We start from the raw sequence: 8,035 nt of genomic DNA on the forward strand, positions 1-8,035 counted from the left end.
ATATGGATATAAGTATATTAAAATTATGTCTATTATAGTGTATGATAAAGTTATGTGTATTATAGTATATATTAGTATAATAATATGCATATCATACTATACATTAGCATAGTAAAATTATGTATATTATAAAAGTTAAACAAAAATAAGAATATGAAGGATAAGTTAAAGATTAAATAATATTAGATCCCTGAATCAATAAGGAGTCTCTGACGTTTACTGAGCAGGGGAGTAACCTACGCATAATTTAGGAAAATCACTCTGACAACTGTGTGGAGGATGGGTTGGAAAGAGAGATGAGGCAATGTGAGTAATTAAGGGGTTGTTGCGATAGTATAATAGTCTGTCACCTCAAGAGAGGTAAGGAGGACATGAATTGGGATGGGAATAGAGTTACAAGTGAGAAATGGTTTGGATACAACAATAACAAAGATTTGGCAAATAATTGGATATGGGGGATGAGTGAAAGTGAGAGATCAAAGATGACACTAAGGTTACAAGTCTGAGGGAGTAGAAAGTTAATGGTGTTCTCCATAGTAATAGGAAAGTTTGGAAGAGGGATGAGTTTTGGCAGAAAAAAAATCATCCGAAGAGTTCTACAGTCCAGATCTCAATTTATCCTCATCTACTCATCCTAGGCAACTCACTTGGTCCCATTCAAAATGAAAAATGACTGAGACATCCAATCCCACTGCCCTGAAGTATAATGTTTGACCATATTTTCCCTCCTACCATTTATTCCTTATACCTGAAAAGTTCTCCCTTTCAATCTCTTTTCTGTTTTGTTGAGTCATTTTCAGTTATATACAACTGTGACCCCATTTGAGATTTTCTTGGCAAAGATATTGGAATAGTTTGCCATTTCCTTCTCCAACTCATTTTACAGATGAAGAAACTGAGACCAACAGGATTAAGTGACCTTCCCAGGGTTGTACAGCTCATAAGGATCTGAGGCTGGTTTTGAATTCAGATCCTCCTAACTCCAGGACCAGGACTCTATCCACTATGTCACCTAGCTGCCTAATCTCTACCTTTCAGAATACTATTCATGTTTAAGGCTAGTTCAGATACCACCTCTCCTATACAATCTCCTCTAATTCTTCTCTCTCCCATTTCAGTGAGAAATGTGCTCTCCCTTCGACACTCAAGGTAATCTATTACGCACTTAAAATCATTTTCTCTTATATTTATTTGTCAATATGCCTTTTAGCTGTTGTCAGAACTATTCCAGTTACTTCCTAGCTGGTTTCCCTGTCTGCCTTTAATTCTTTTCCTTGTCAATCCAGCCTTCACACAGCTACTAAATTGACATTCCTAAATTTAACCATCTTTCTCCCTTGCTCAAGAATTTCCAGTGGTCTTTCTGAACTCTAAGATAGAAGGGAAATCCTCCTCTTCAGATTTTTAGAGTAAGTAAGTGACAAACTGGATAGAGTTTTGGACTTGGTGTGTAGAAGGCATACCTTTAAATCCTGCCCTAGGCAACTCATTTAACCTGCCTTAGCCTCAGTTTCCTTGCATGTAAAATGAGATTATTAATAGCAATTACCTCCTGGGGATGTTGTGGGGATCAAATAATTGAGGGTGTCCCAAAACTCTTAGTGCAATTTTAAGCTGTCAGGATACCCAGTAAATGTATAATTTTGCACCCTTTCCAAAACTTAAAGCATTCAGTAATTGCTGTTGTTATTATTCAGTCCCTTCTGACTTTTCATGTCAGATGGACCCTGGGTTTTCTTGGCAAAGACAATGGTAGTTTACAATTTCCTTCTCCAATGGATCAAGACAAACAGAGGCTAAGTGACTTGCCCAAGGTCATACAGTTAATAAGTGTCTCAGGTCAGATTTGAACTCCTGATCTTCAGGCCCCATGTACTATCTATGGAGTCACCTAACTGCCTATAAATGCTCCTCTTATTTAAAATCCATGCACAATCTGGATCCACCCTTGCTTTCCGGGCTTAGTACCCTTGATTCTCTTTTTTTCACATACTCTTCATTACAATAATGACTGACTAGCTTGCTGGTCCCTGTCCATGACATTTTATCTCTCATCTCTCATTGGACATTGACCTTCAGACTCATCTGATTTCAAATCCTGCCTCTGACACTTGCTAGCTATGTGACCCAAGGAAATAGCTTAATCTCTCTCATCTATAAAGCAAGAGCGCTGGATTTTGTGACCTGTACAATTCCTTCTGGAGCTAAGTCTATGAGCCTTGTACATGCTGCTCCCTAAGCCTGACAGTATTCTCCTCTCACCTTTGCCTGAAACCTCAAACCTTCACTCTCTCTCTCTGTCTCTCTCTGTCTCTCTCTGTCTCTCTGTCTCTCTGTCTCTCTCTCTCTCTGTCTCTCTCTCTCTATATATATATATACATATATATATATACACATATATATACACATATGTATATGTGTATATATATATATACACATATATATACACATATGTGTATGTGTATATATATATATACATATATATATATAGTTACCACCTAGCATACTGTTTTATTCCTTTAGTTGTTGTCGTTTAGTTGTTTCAATTATGTCTAACTCTTCCTGACCTCATTTGGAGTTTTCTTGGCAAAGATAATGGAATGGTTTGCCATTTCCTTCTCCAGATAAGGAAACTGAGGCAAATAGGGTTAAGTGACTTGCCCAGGGTCACACAGCTAATAAGTGCCTGAGGCTGGATCTGAACTCAAGTCCTCATGACTTCAGGCCTGAGTCTTTATTGACCACACCATCTAGCTTTCCCATTTTATACCTAATAGGAATTTAATAAGCATTGGTTATATGAATCAATGAATTTTTTTTATTTAAAGGGTTCATGAGCTTATGGTTTGCCTAATTAAATACTAAGAGGAATTTAATAGTCAGAAAATATCTTGAGTAGAAGATCAATAAAATAAAATATTCATGAGTTGAATCATTTGAAAATTTAGAAGATTCAGTTCTTTAGTTATTATTGGTGGTTTAGTAAATTAGATGACTTGAGATGACATAAACATAACATACAAACGTATGAGTTTGTACTTAAGTGAAGTATGTATGGACTTTAGAAGCATTCATGAATATTTTACGAATGATTAGATCATGAGTTCTTTGAGAGAAAAGACTGATTTTCCTTTTCATATCTGTATCCCCAGGACTTATCACACTGCCTGGCAGATAGCAGGAATTAATAAATGATTATTGACCTTTGACTCATTGTTGACCTTCCACAACAACACCTGGAATCTCTTTACAAATATATTCATGATATATAAATACCATTTCATCATGTGTAATGGAAAAAAGTTGACCATCTCTTTCAAAAATCTTGCAAATTTGAAATCTCACATGCCAGTTACTTCTAATCAGAGGTGTTTGGGTAAATGTTTACCGATCCTCCAAATAATTTTAAAATCACTCTTCAAATCAAACATTGGAATGGCAGAATCAACAAAAAGTCAGGGTGGGACAATTTTTCCAGTCTAAGCTAATGGTTTGTGGGTCAGACAAATGGTCAGAAAGAGATTACAGAGAACGATTTGCTGGCATTAGGTACAGTTGATCTAATTAACAACTCTATTGCCCATACATAGTTCTGGGTTGCAGTTCCAGGATGGGGAGCAGAGACTATGATCAGTTATGAGGCAGCAGGGGTCCTGGTCATAGTTCCAATGCCAAGAGGAACACTTGCAATTTCAGGGGACCTGGGTCTCTTCCTTGGTAAAGACCATACCTCTTCCTAGATCACATCACCTTGGAAGCACCAAAAACTTGTAGACCCTGAAAACTAGCCCTGAAAACAGCAGCACAAAAAAAAGCCTAAAGTTTGAGAAAGTGCCTCTCCAAACCCAGGTGAGCAGAGCACAATTTTAACAGAGTTTAAAGTCAAGAAAGAGGGTGGAAAAATGAAAAAACAAGAAAAAAAGAACTTGACCATAAAATGCTACTACAGAAGCAGGAAAGACCTAGACAGAAACTCAGAAGACAACAATGTGAAAATAGCTATAAGTAAAGTTTTAAAGAAAAATTCTGATTGGCTCTCCTAATCCCTAGAATTCCTAGAAGAGTAAAAGAAAGTGACAAGACTGATAGAAGAAGAATTTGAAAAAGAAATGAGAATAATGAAAAAATATTAAGAGAGAATTAACAGATTGCTGAATGAGATACACAAAGAAATTACTGAAGAAAACACATTTTAAAAAAGAGAATTGTACTAGTGGTAAAAGAGGCACAAAAATTTACTAAAGAAAGAATTCCTTAAAAAGATGAGTAGTCCAAATGGATAAAGAAGTGCAAAAACTCACTGAAGAAAATAATTCATTAAAAATGAGCAAGCAGAAACTAATGACTCTACAAGACATCAAGAAACAATAAAATAAAGTCAAAAGAAAAAAATAAGAAAAAAATGTGAAATATCTCATTGGAAAAACAACAAACATGGCGAACAAATCAAGGAGACACATTTAAGAATTTTTGGACTATCTGAAAGCGATGATCCAAAAAAAGAGCCTCGCCATCATATTTCAAGAAATTTTCAAGGAAAACTACTCCCAGTATCAATAATTTCAATAGAAATTAAAAGAGCCTTCAAATCAGCTCCTGAAAGAGATGCCAAAATGAAAACTCCCAGGAAATGATAGCCAAATTCTAAAGCTCCCAGGTCAAAGAGAAAATACTTCAAGCAGCCAGAAAGGAACAATTCAAATACTGTGGTGCCATAGTCAGGATCACAGAAGATTTAGCAACTTCCTCTTTAAAGGAATGGAGGGTTTGGAATATGATATTCCAAAGGGCAAAGGAACTAGAATTCCAACCAAGAATAACTTACCCAGCAAAACTGAGTATAATCCTTTGAGAGTGGGATGAGGAGAAAGGGATATTTAAAGAAATAGAGCACTTTCAAACATTCCTGATAAAAAGACCAAAGATGAGTAGGATATTTAAATATGAAAGACATGAGAAGCATAAAAAAGGTAATCATGAAAGAGAAATCCGAAGGGACACAATTAAGTTAAACTGTTTACATTGCTATAGGGAAAGATGATACTTGTAACTCCTAAGAATTTTATCATTTTGGGGGTAATTAAAAGTAGCATAAATAGACAGAGGGGAAGGGTGTGTGGTGACTGTGTTGGAATGATCTACAAAAAAATAAAATTAAAATTAAGGCATGAGAGAGATGCACCAGGAAAAGGTAGAATGCAGAAATTTTTCTCACATAAATTAGGTGAGGAAGAGCTTTTACATTGGAGGGGAAAACTAGGGTGATGACAGGTATTTTTGAACCTCACTCTCATTGGAACTGAATATATATATATGTACATACGTATAGATATACATGTGTGTATGTATATATACATGAATATATATGCAGGTGTATATATACATACATGTGTGTGCATACTCCGTGGTGTATAGAAATGTATCTTACCCAATGGGGAAATAAGAGAAGTGGATAAGAAAAAGAGTGTTAGAGGAAAATTATTAAAAGGGAGGACAGATTAAGAGAAACAGTGGTTAGAAACAAAATAGACTTTTGAAGAGGGACAGAATCAAGAGAGTGAAAAGAAGAAACAAGAAAATAGGATGGAATAAATACACAGTAATCATAATTATAAATGTGAATGGAATGAGCTCACTGATAAAACAGAAGCAGACAGCAGAATGGCTTAGAAAACAGAGTACAACAACACAAAGACACATACGGAGTTAAAATAAAAGGTTGGAGCAGAATCTAATATGCTTCAGTTGAACTGAAAAAAGAGGCAGGAGAAGCAATCACGATCTCAGACAAAGCAAAAGCAAAAATAGACCTAATAAGAGAGATAATTAAGGAAACTACATTTCGTTAAAGGTGTCATAATCAATAAAGTAATATAAATATATATGGCAAATTTCTCTGATAAAGACTTCATTTTTCAAATATATACCAAGCATAGAACTGAGTCAAATTTACGAGAATACAAGTTATTTCCCATTGATAAATAGTCAAAGGATATAAAAAGGCAGTTTTCAAAAGAAATCAAAGTTATTTGTAGTCATGTGAAAAAAATGCTCTCAATCACTATTGATTAGAGAAATGCAAATTAAAATAACTGTGCAATACCACCTCCCACCTATCAGAAATGACAAATCCTAGAGGAGATGAGGGAAAAAAAGTCACCTTAGTGAACTATTGGTTAAATAGTGAACTGATCCAACCATTCTGGAGAACAATTTGGAACTAGACCCCAAAGACTACAAAACTGTGTATCTCCTGTGACACGACCAGATATGTATCCCAAAGAGATCAAAGAAAAAAGAAAAAGACCTGCATTACAAAAATATTTATAGGATCTCTTTTGGTGATGGCAAATAATTGGAAATTGAAAGGATACTCATTGATTGGGGAATGATTGAACAAGTTGTGGTATATGATTCTGACTGAGTAGGATTATAGTAAAAGCAATTCCAAGGTGAAGTTCAGAAAAAATGACAAAAGCTATATGAACTGATGCAAATGGAAGTGAGAAAAACTGGGAGATCATTGTGCACAGTGACAACAATGCTGATATAATGATCAACTATGAAAAACTTGGATACCCTGATCAGTACAATGATCCCAAACAATTCTAAATAACTCATGATGAAAAAAATGCTATCCAACTCCAGAGAGAAAACTGATGAACTCTAAATTGCAAATTTTCTTGTTTTCTTTATTTTTTCCTGATTTTTTGGTGATATGGCTAATTTGGAAATATGCTTTACATGATTTTGTATGTATAATTCATATGTATAACTAATTGATATAATTTTGCTTCCTTCTCAGTGGGTGGGAAAGGGTGAAAGGCAGAGAACTTGGAATTCAAATTTTAAAAGAATGTTAAAAATAATGTAAATGTTCGACAAGCAGTTCAAGGGGGGTGTATTCACAATATACTTTCAAGTCTAATCTGTATTAATGTTTTCCACCATTTTCTTAGATCTAAACAATCAACAAGGTAATAAATCAAGCCTTGATTTGTATTGATTGCAAATTTCCAAGATGCAAATGCTCATACTGAAAATGTAATAATCAACTCTCTCAAGTCAGTTAAATTTGACTTGAGCACACCTCTGTTTCTAATTCATATCCTTAATTTTAAAGATCATGTTTTTATTTCAGAAAAAGTCAATTATTCAACAAGTATTCATTAAGTACCTACTGTGTGCCAGGTACTGGGTGAAGTTCTGGGGATACCAAGACAAACATGAAACAGTTCCTACCTTCAAGAAGTTTATATGCATCCATAAGAAACACCATGTGCATTCATAGATACTTACAAAATAATGCAAGGTAAATAGTGACAGTGGGGAGGATAACTAGCAGATGGAGGGAGACTTGGGAAATCGAGAAACAACTTGACACTGAAAACAGCTTGAGTAACAGCAAAATGAACCAAGGTCTAGGGTCAAGGTCAGGAGGAGAAATAAATATACTTTAAAAGTACTAAACAGAGCCAAAACTGGGGAAGAAATGTCAAAAAACAGGACAGAAAATAGATGGGATATCATATGGGTAAATGAAAACCACCCCTCATGTTTTACCTTTATTTAATAATACATGACTGTTTTATCAATGAGAGCGATTGTCTCAACGTTTCCTCTAGATTCCATGTCCATTCTTCTCCTTTAACTTTCAGAGCACTCTACTCTCCTGCTTTCCTTATTCATTTTCTATTTTCTTCACTGCCTCCTATTTCCTTACTTGTCTGCCCAATGTGGACAGCCCCTAGGTTCTCTCTGTCCTTTTGCCTCTACCTCAGGAATCCTTAACCTCTCTCTTTCTCTCTCTCTCTGTCTCTGTCTGTGTGTGTGTGTGTGTGTGTGTGTGTGTCTTCCATATCCTCAGGCTCTTAACTACCTTTGTGATCCTGTGCAAATCATTTAACCTCTGTCTGCCTCGGTTTCCTGAATTATAAAATAGAAATCATAATAACACCAACCTCCCAGGGTTGGTGTAAAGATCAAATGAGATCTTTGTTAGTGCTTAGCACAGTTATAGTTGATAAATGTCTAT

This window comes from Notamacropus eugenii, chromosome 3, assembly GCF_028372415.1.
Source record: "Notamacropus eugenii isolate mMacEug1 chromosome 3, mMacEug1.pri_v2, whole genome shotgun sequence".
NCBI classification, from domain to species: domain Eukaryota; kingdom Metazoa; phylum Chordata; class Mammalia; order Diprotodontia; family Macropodidae; genus Notamacropus; species Notamacropus eugenii.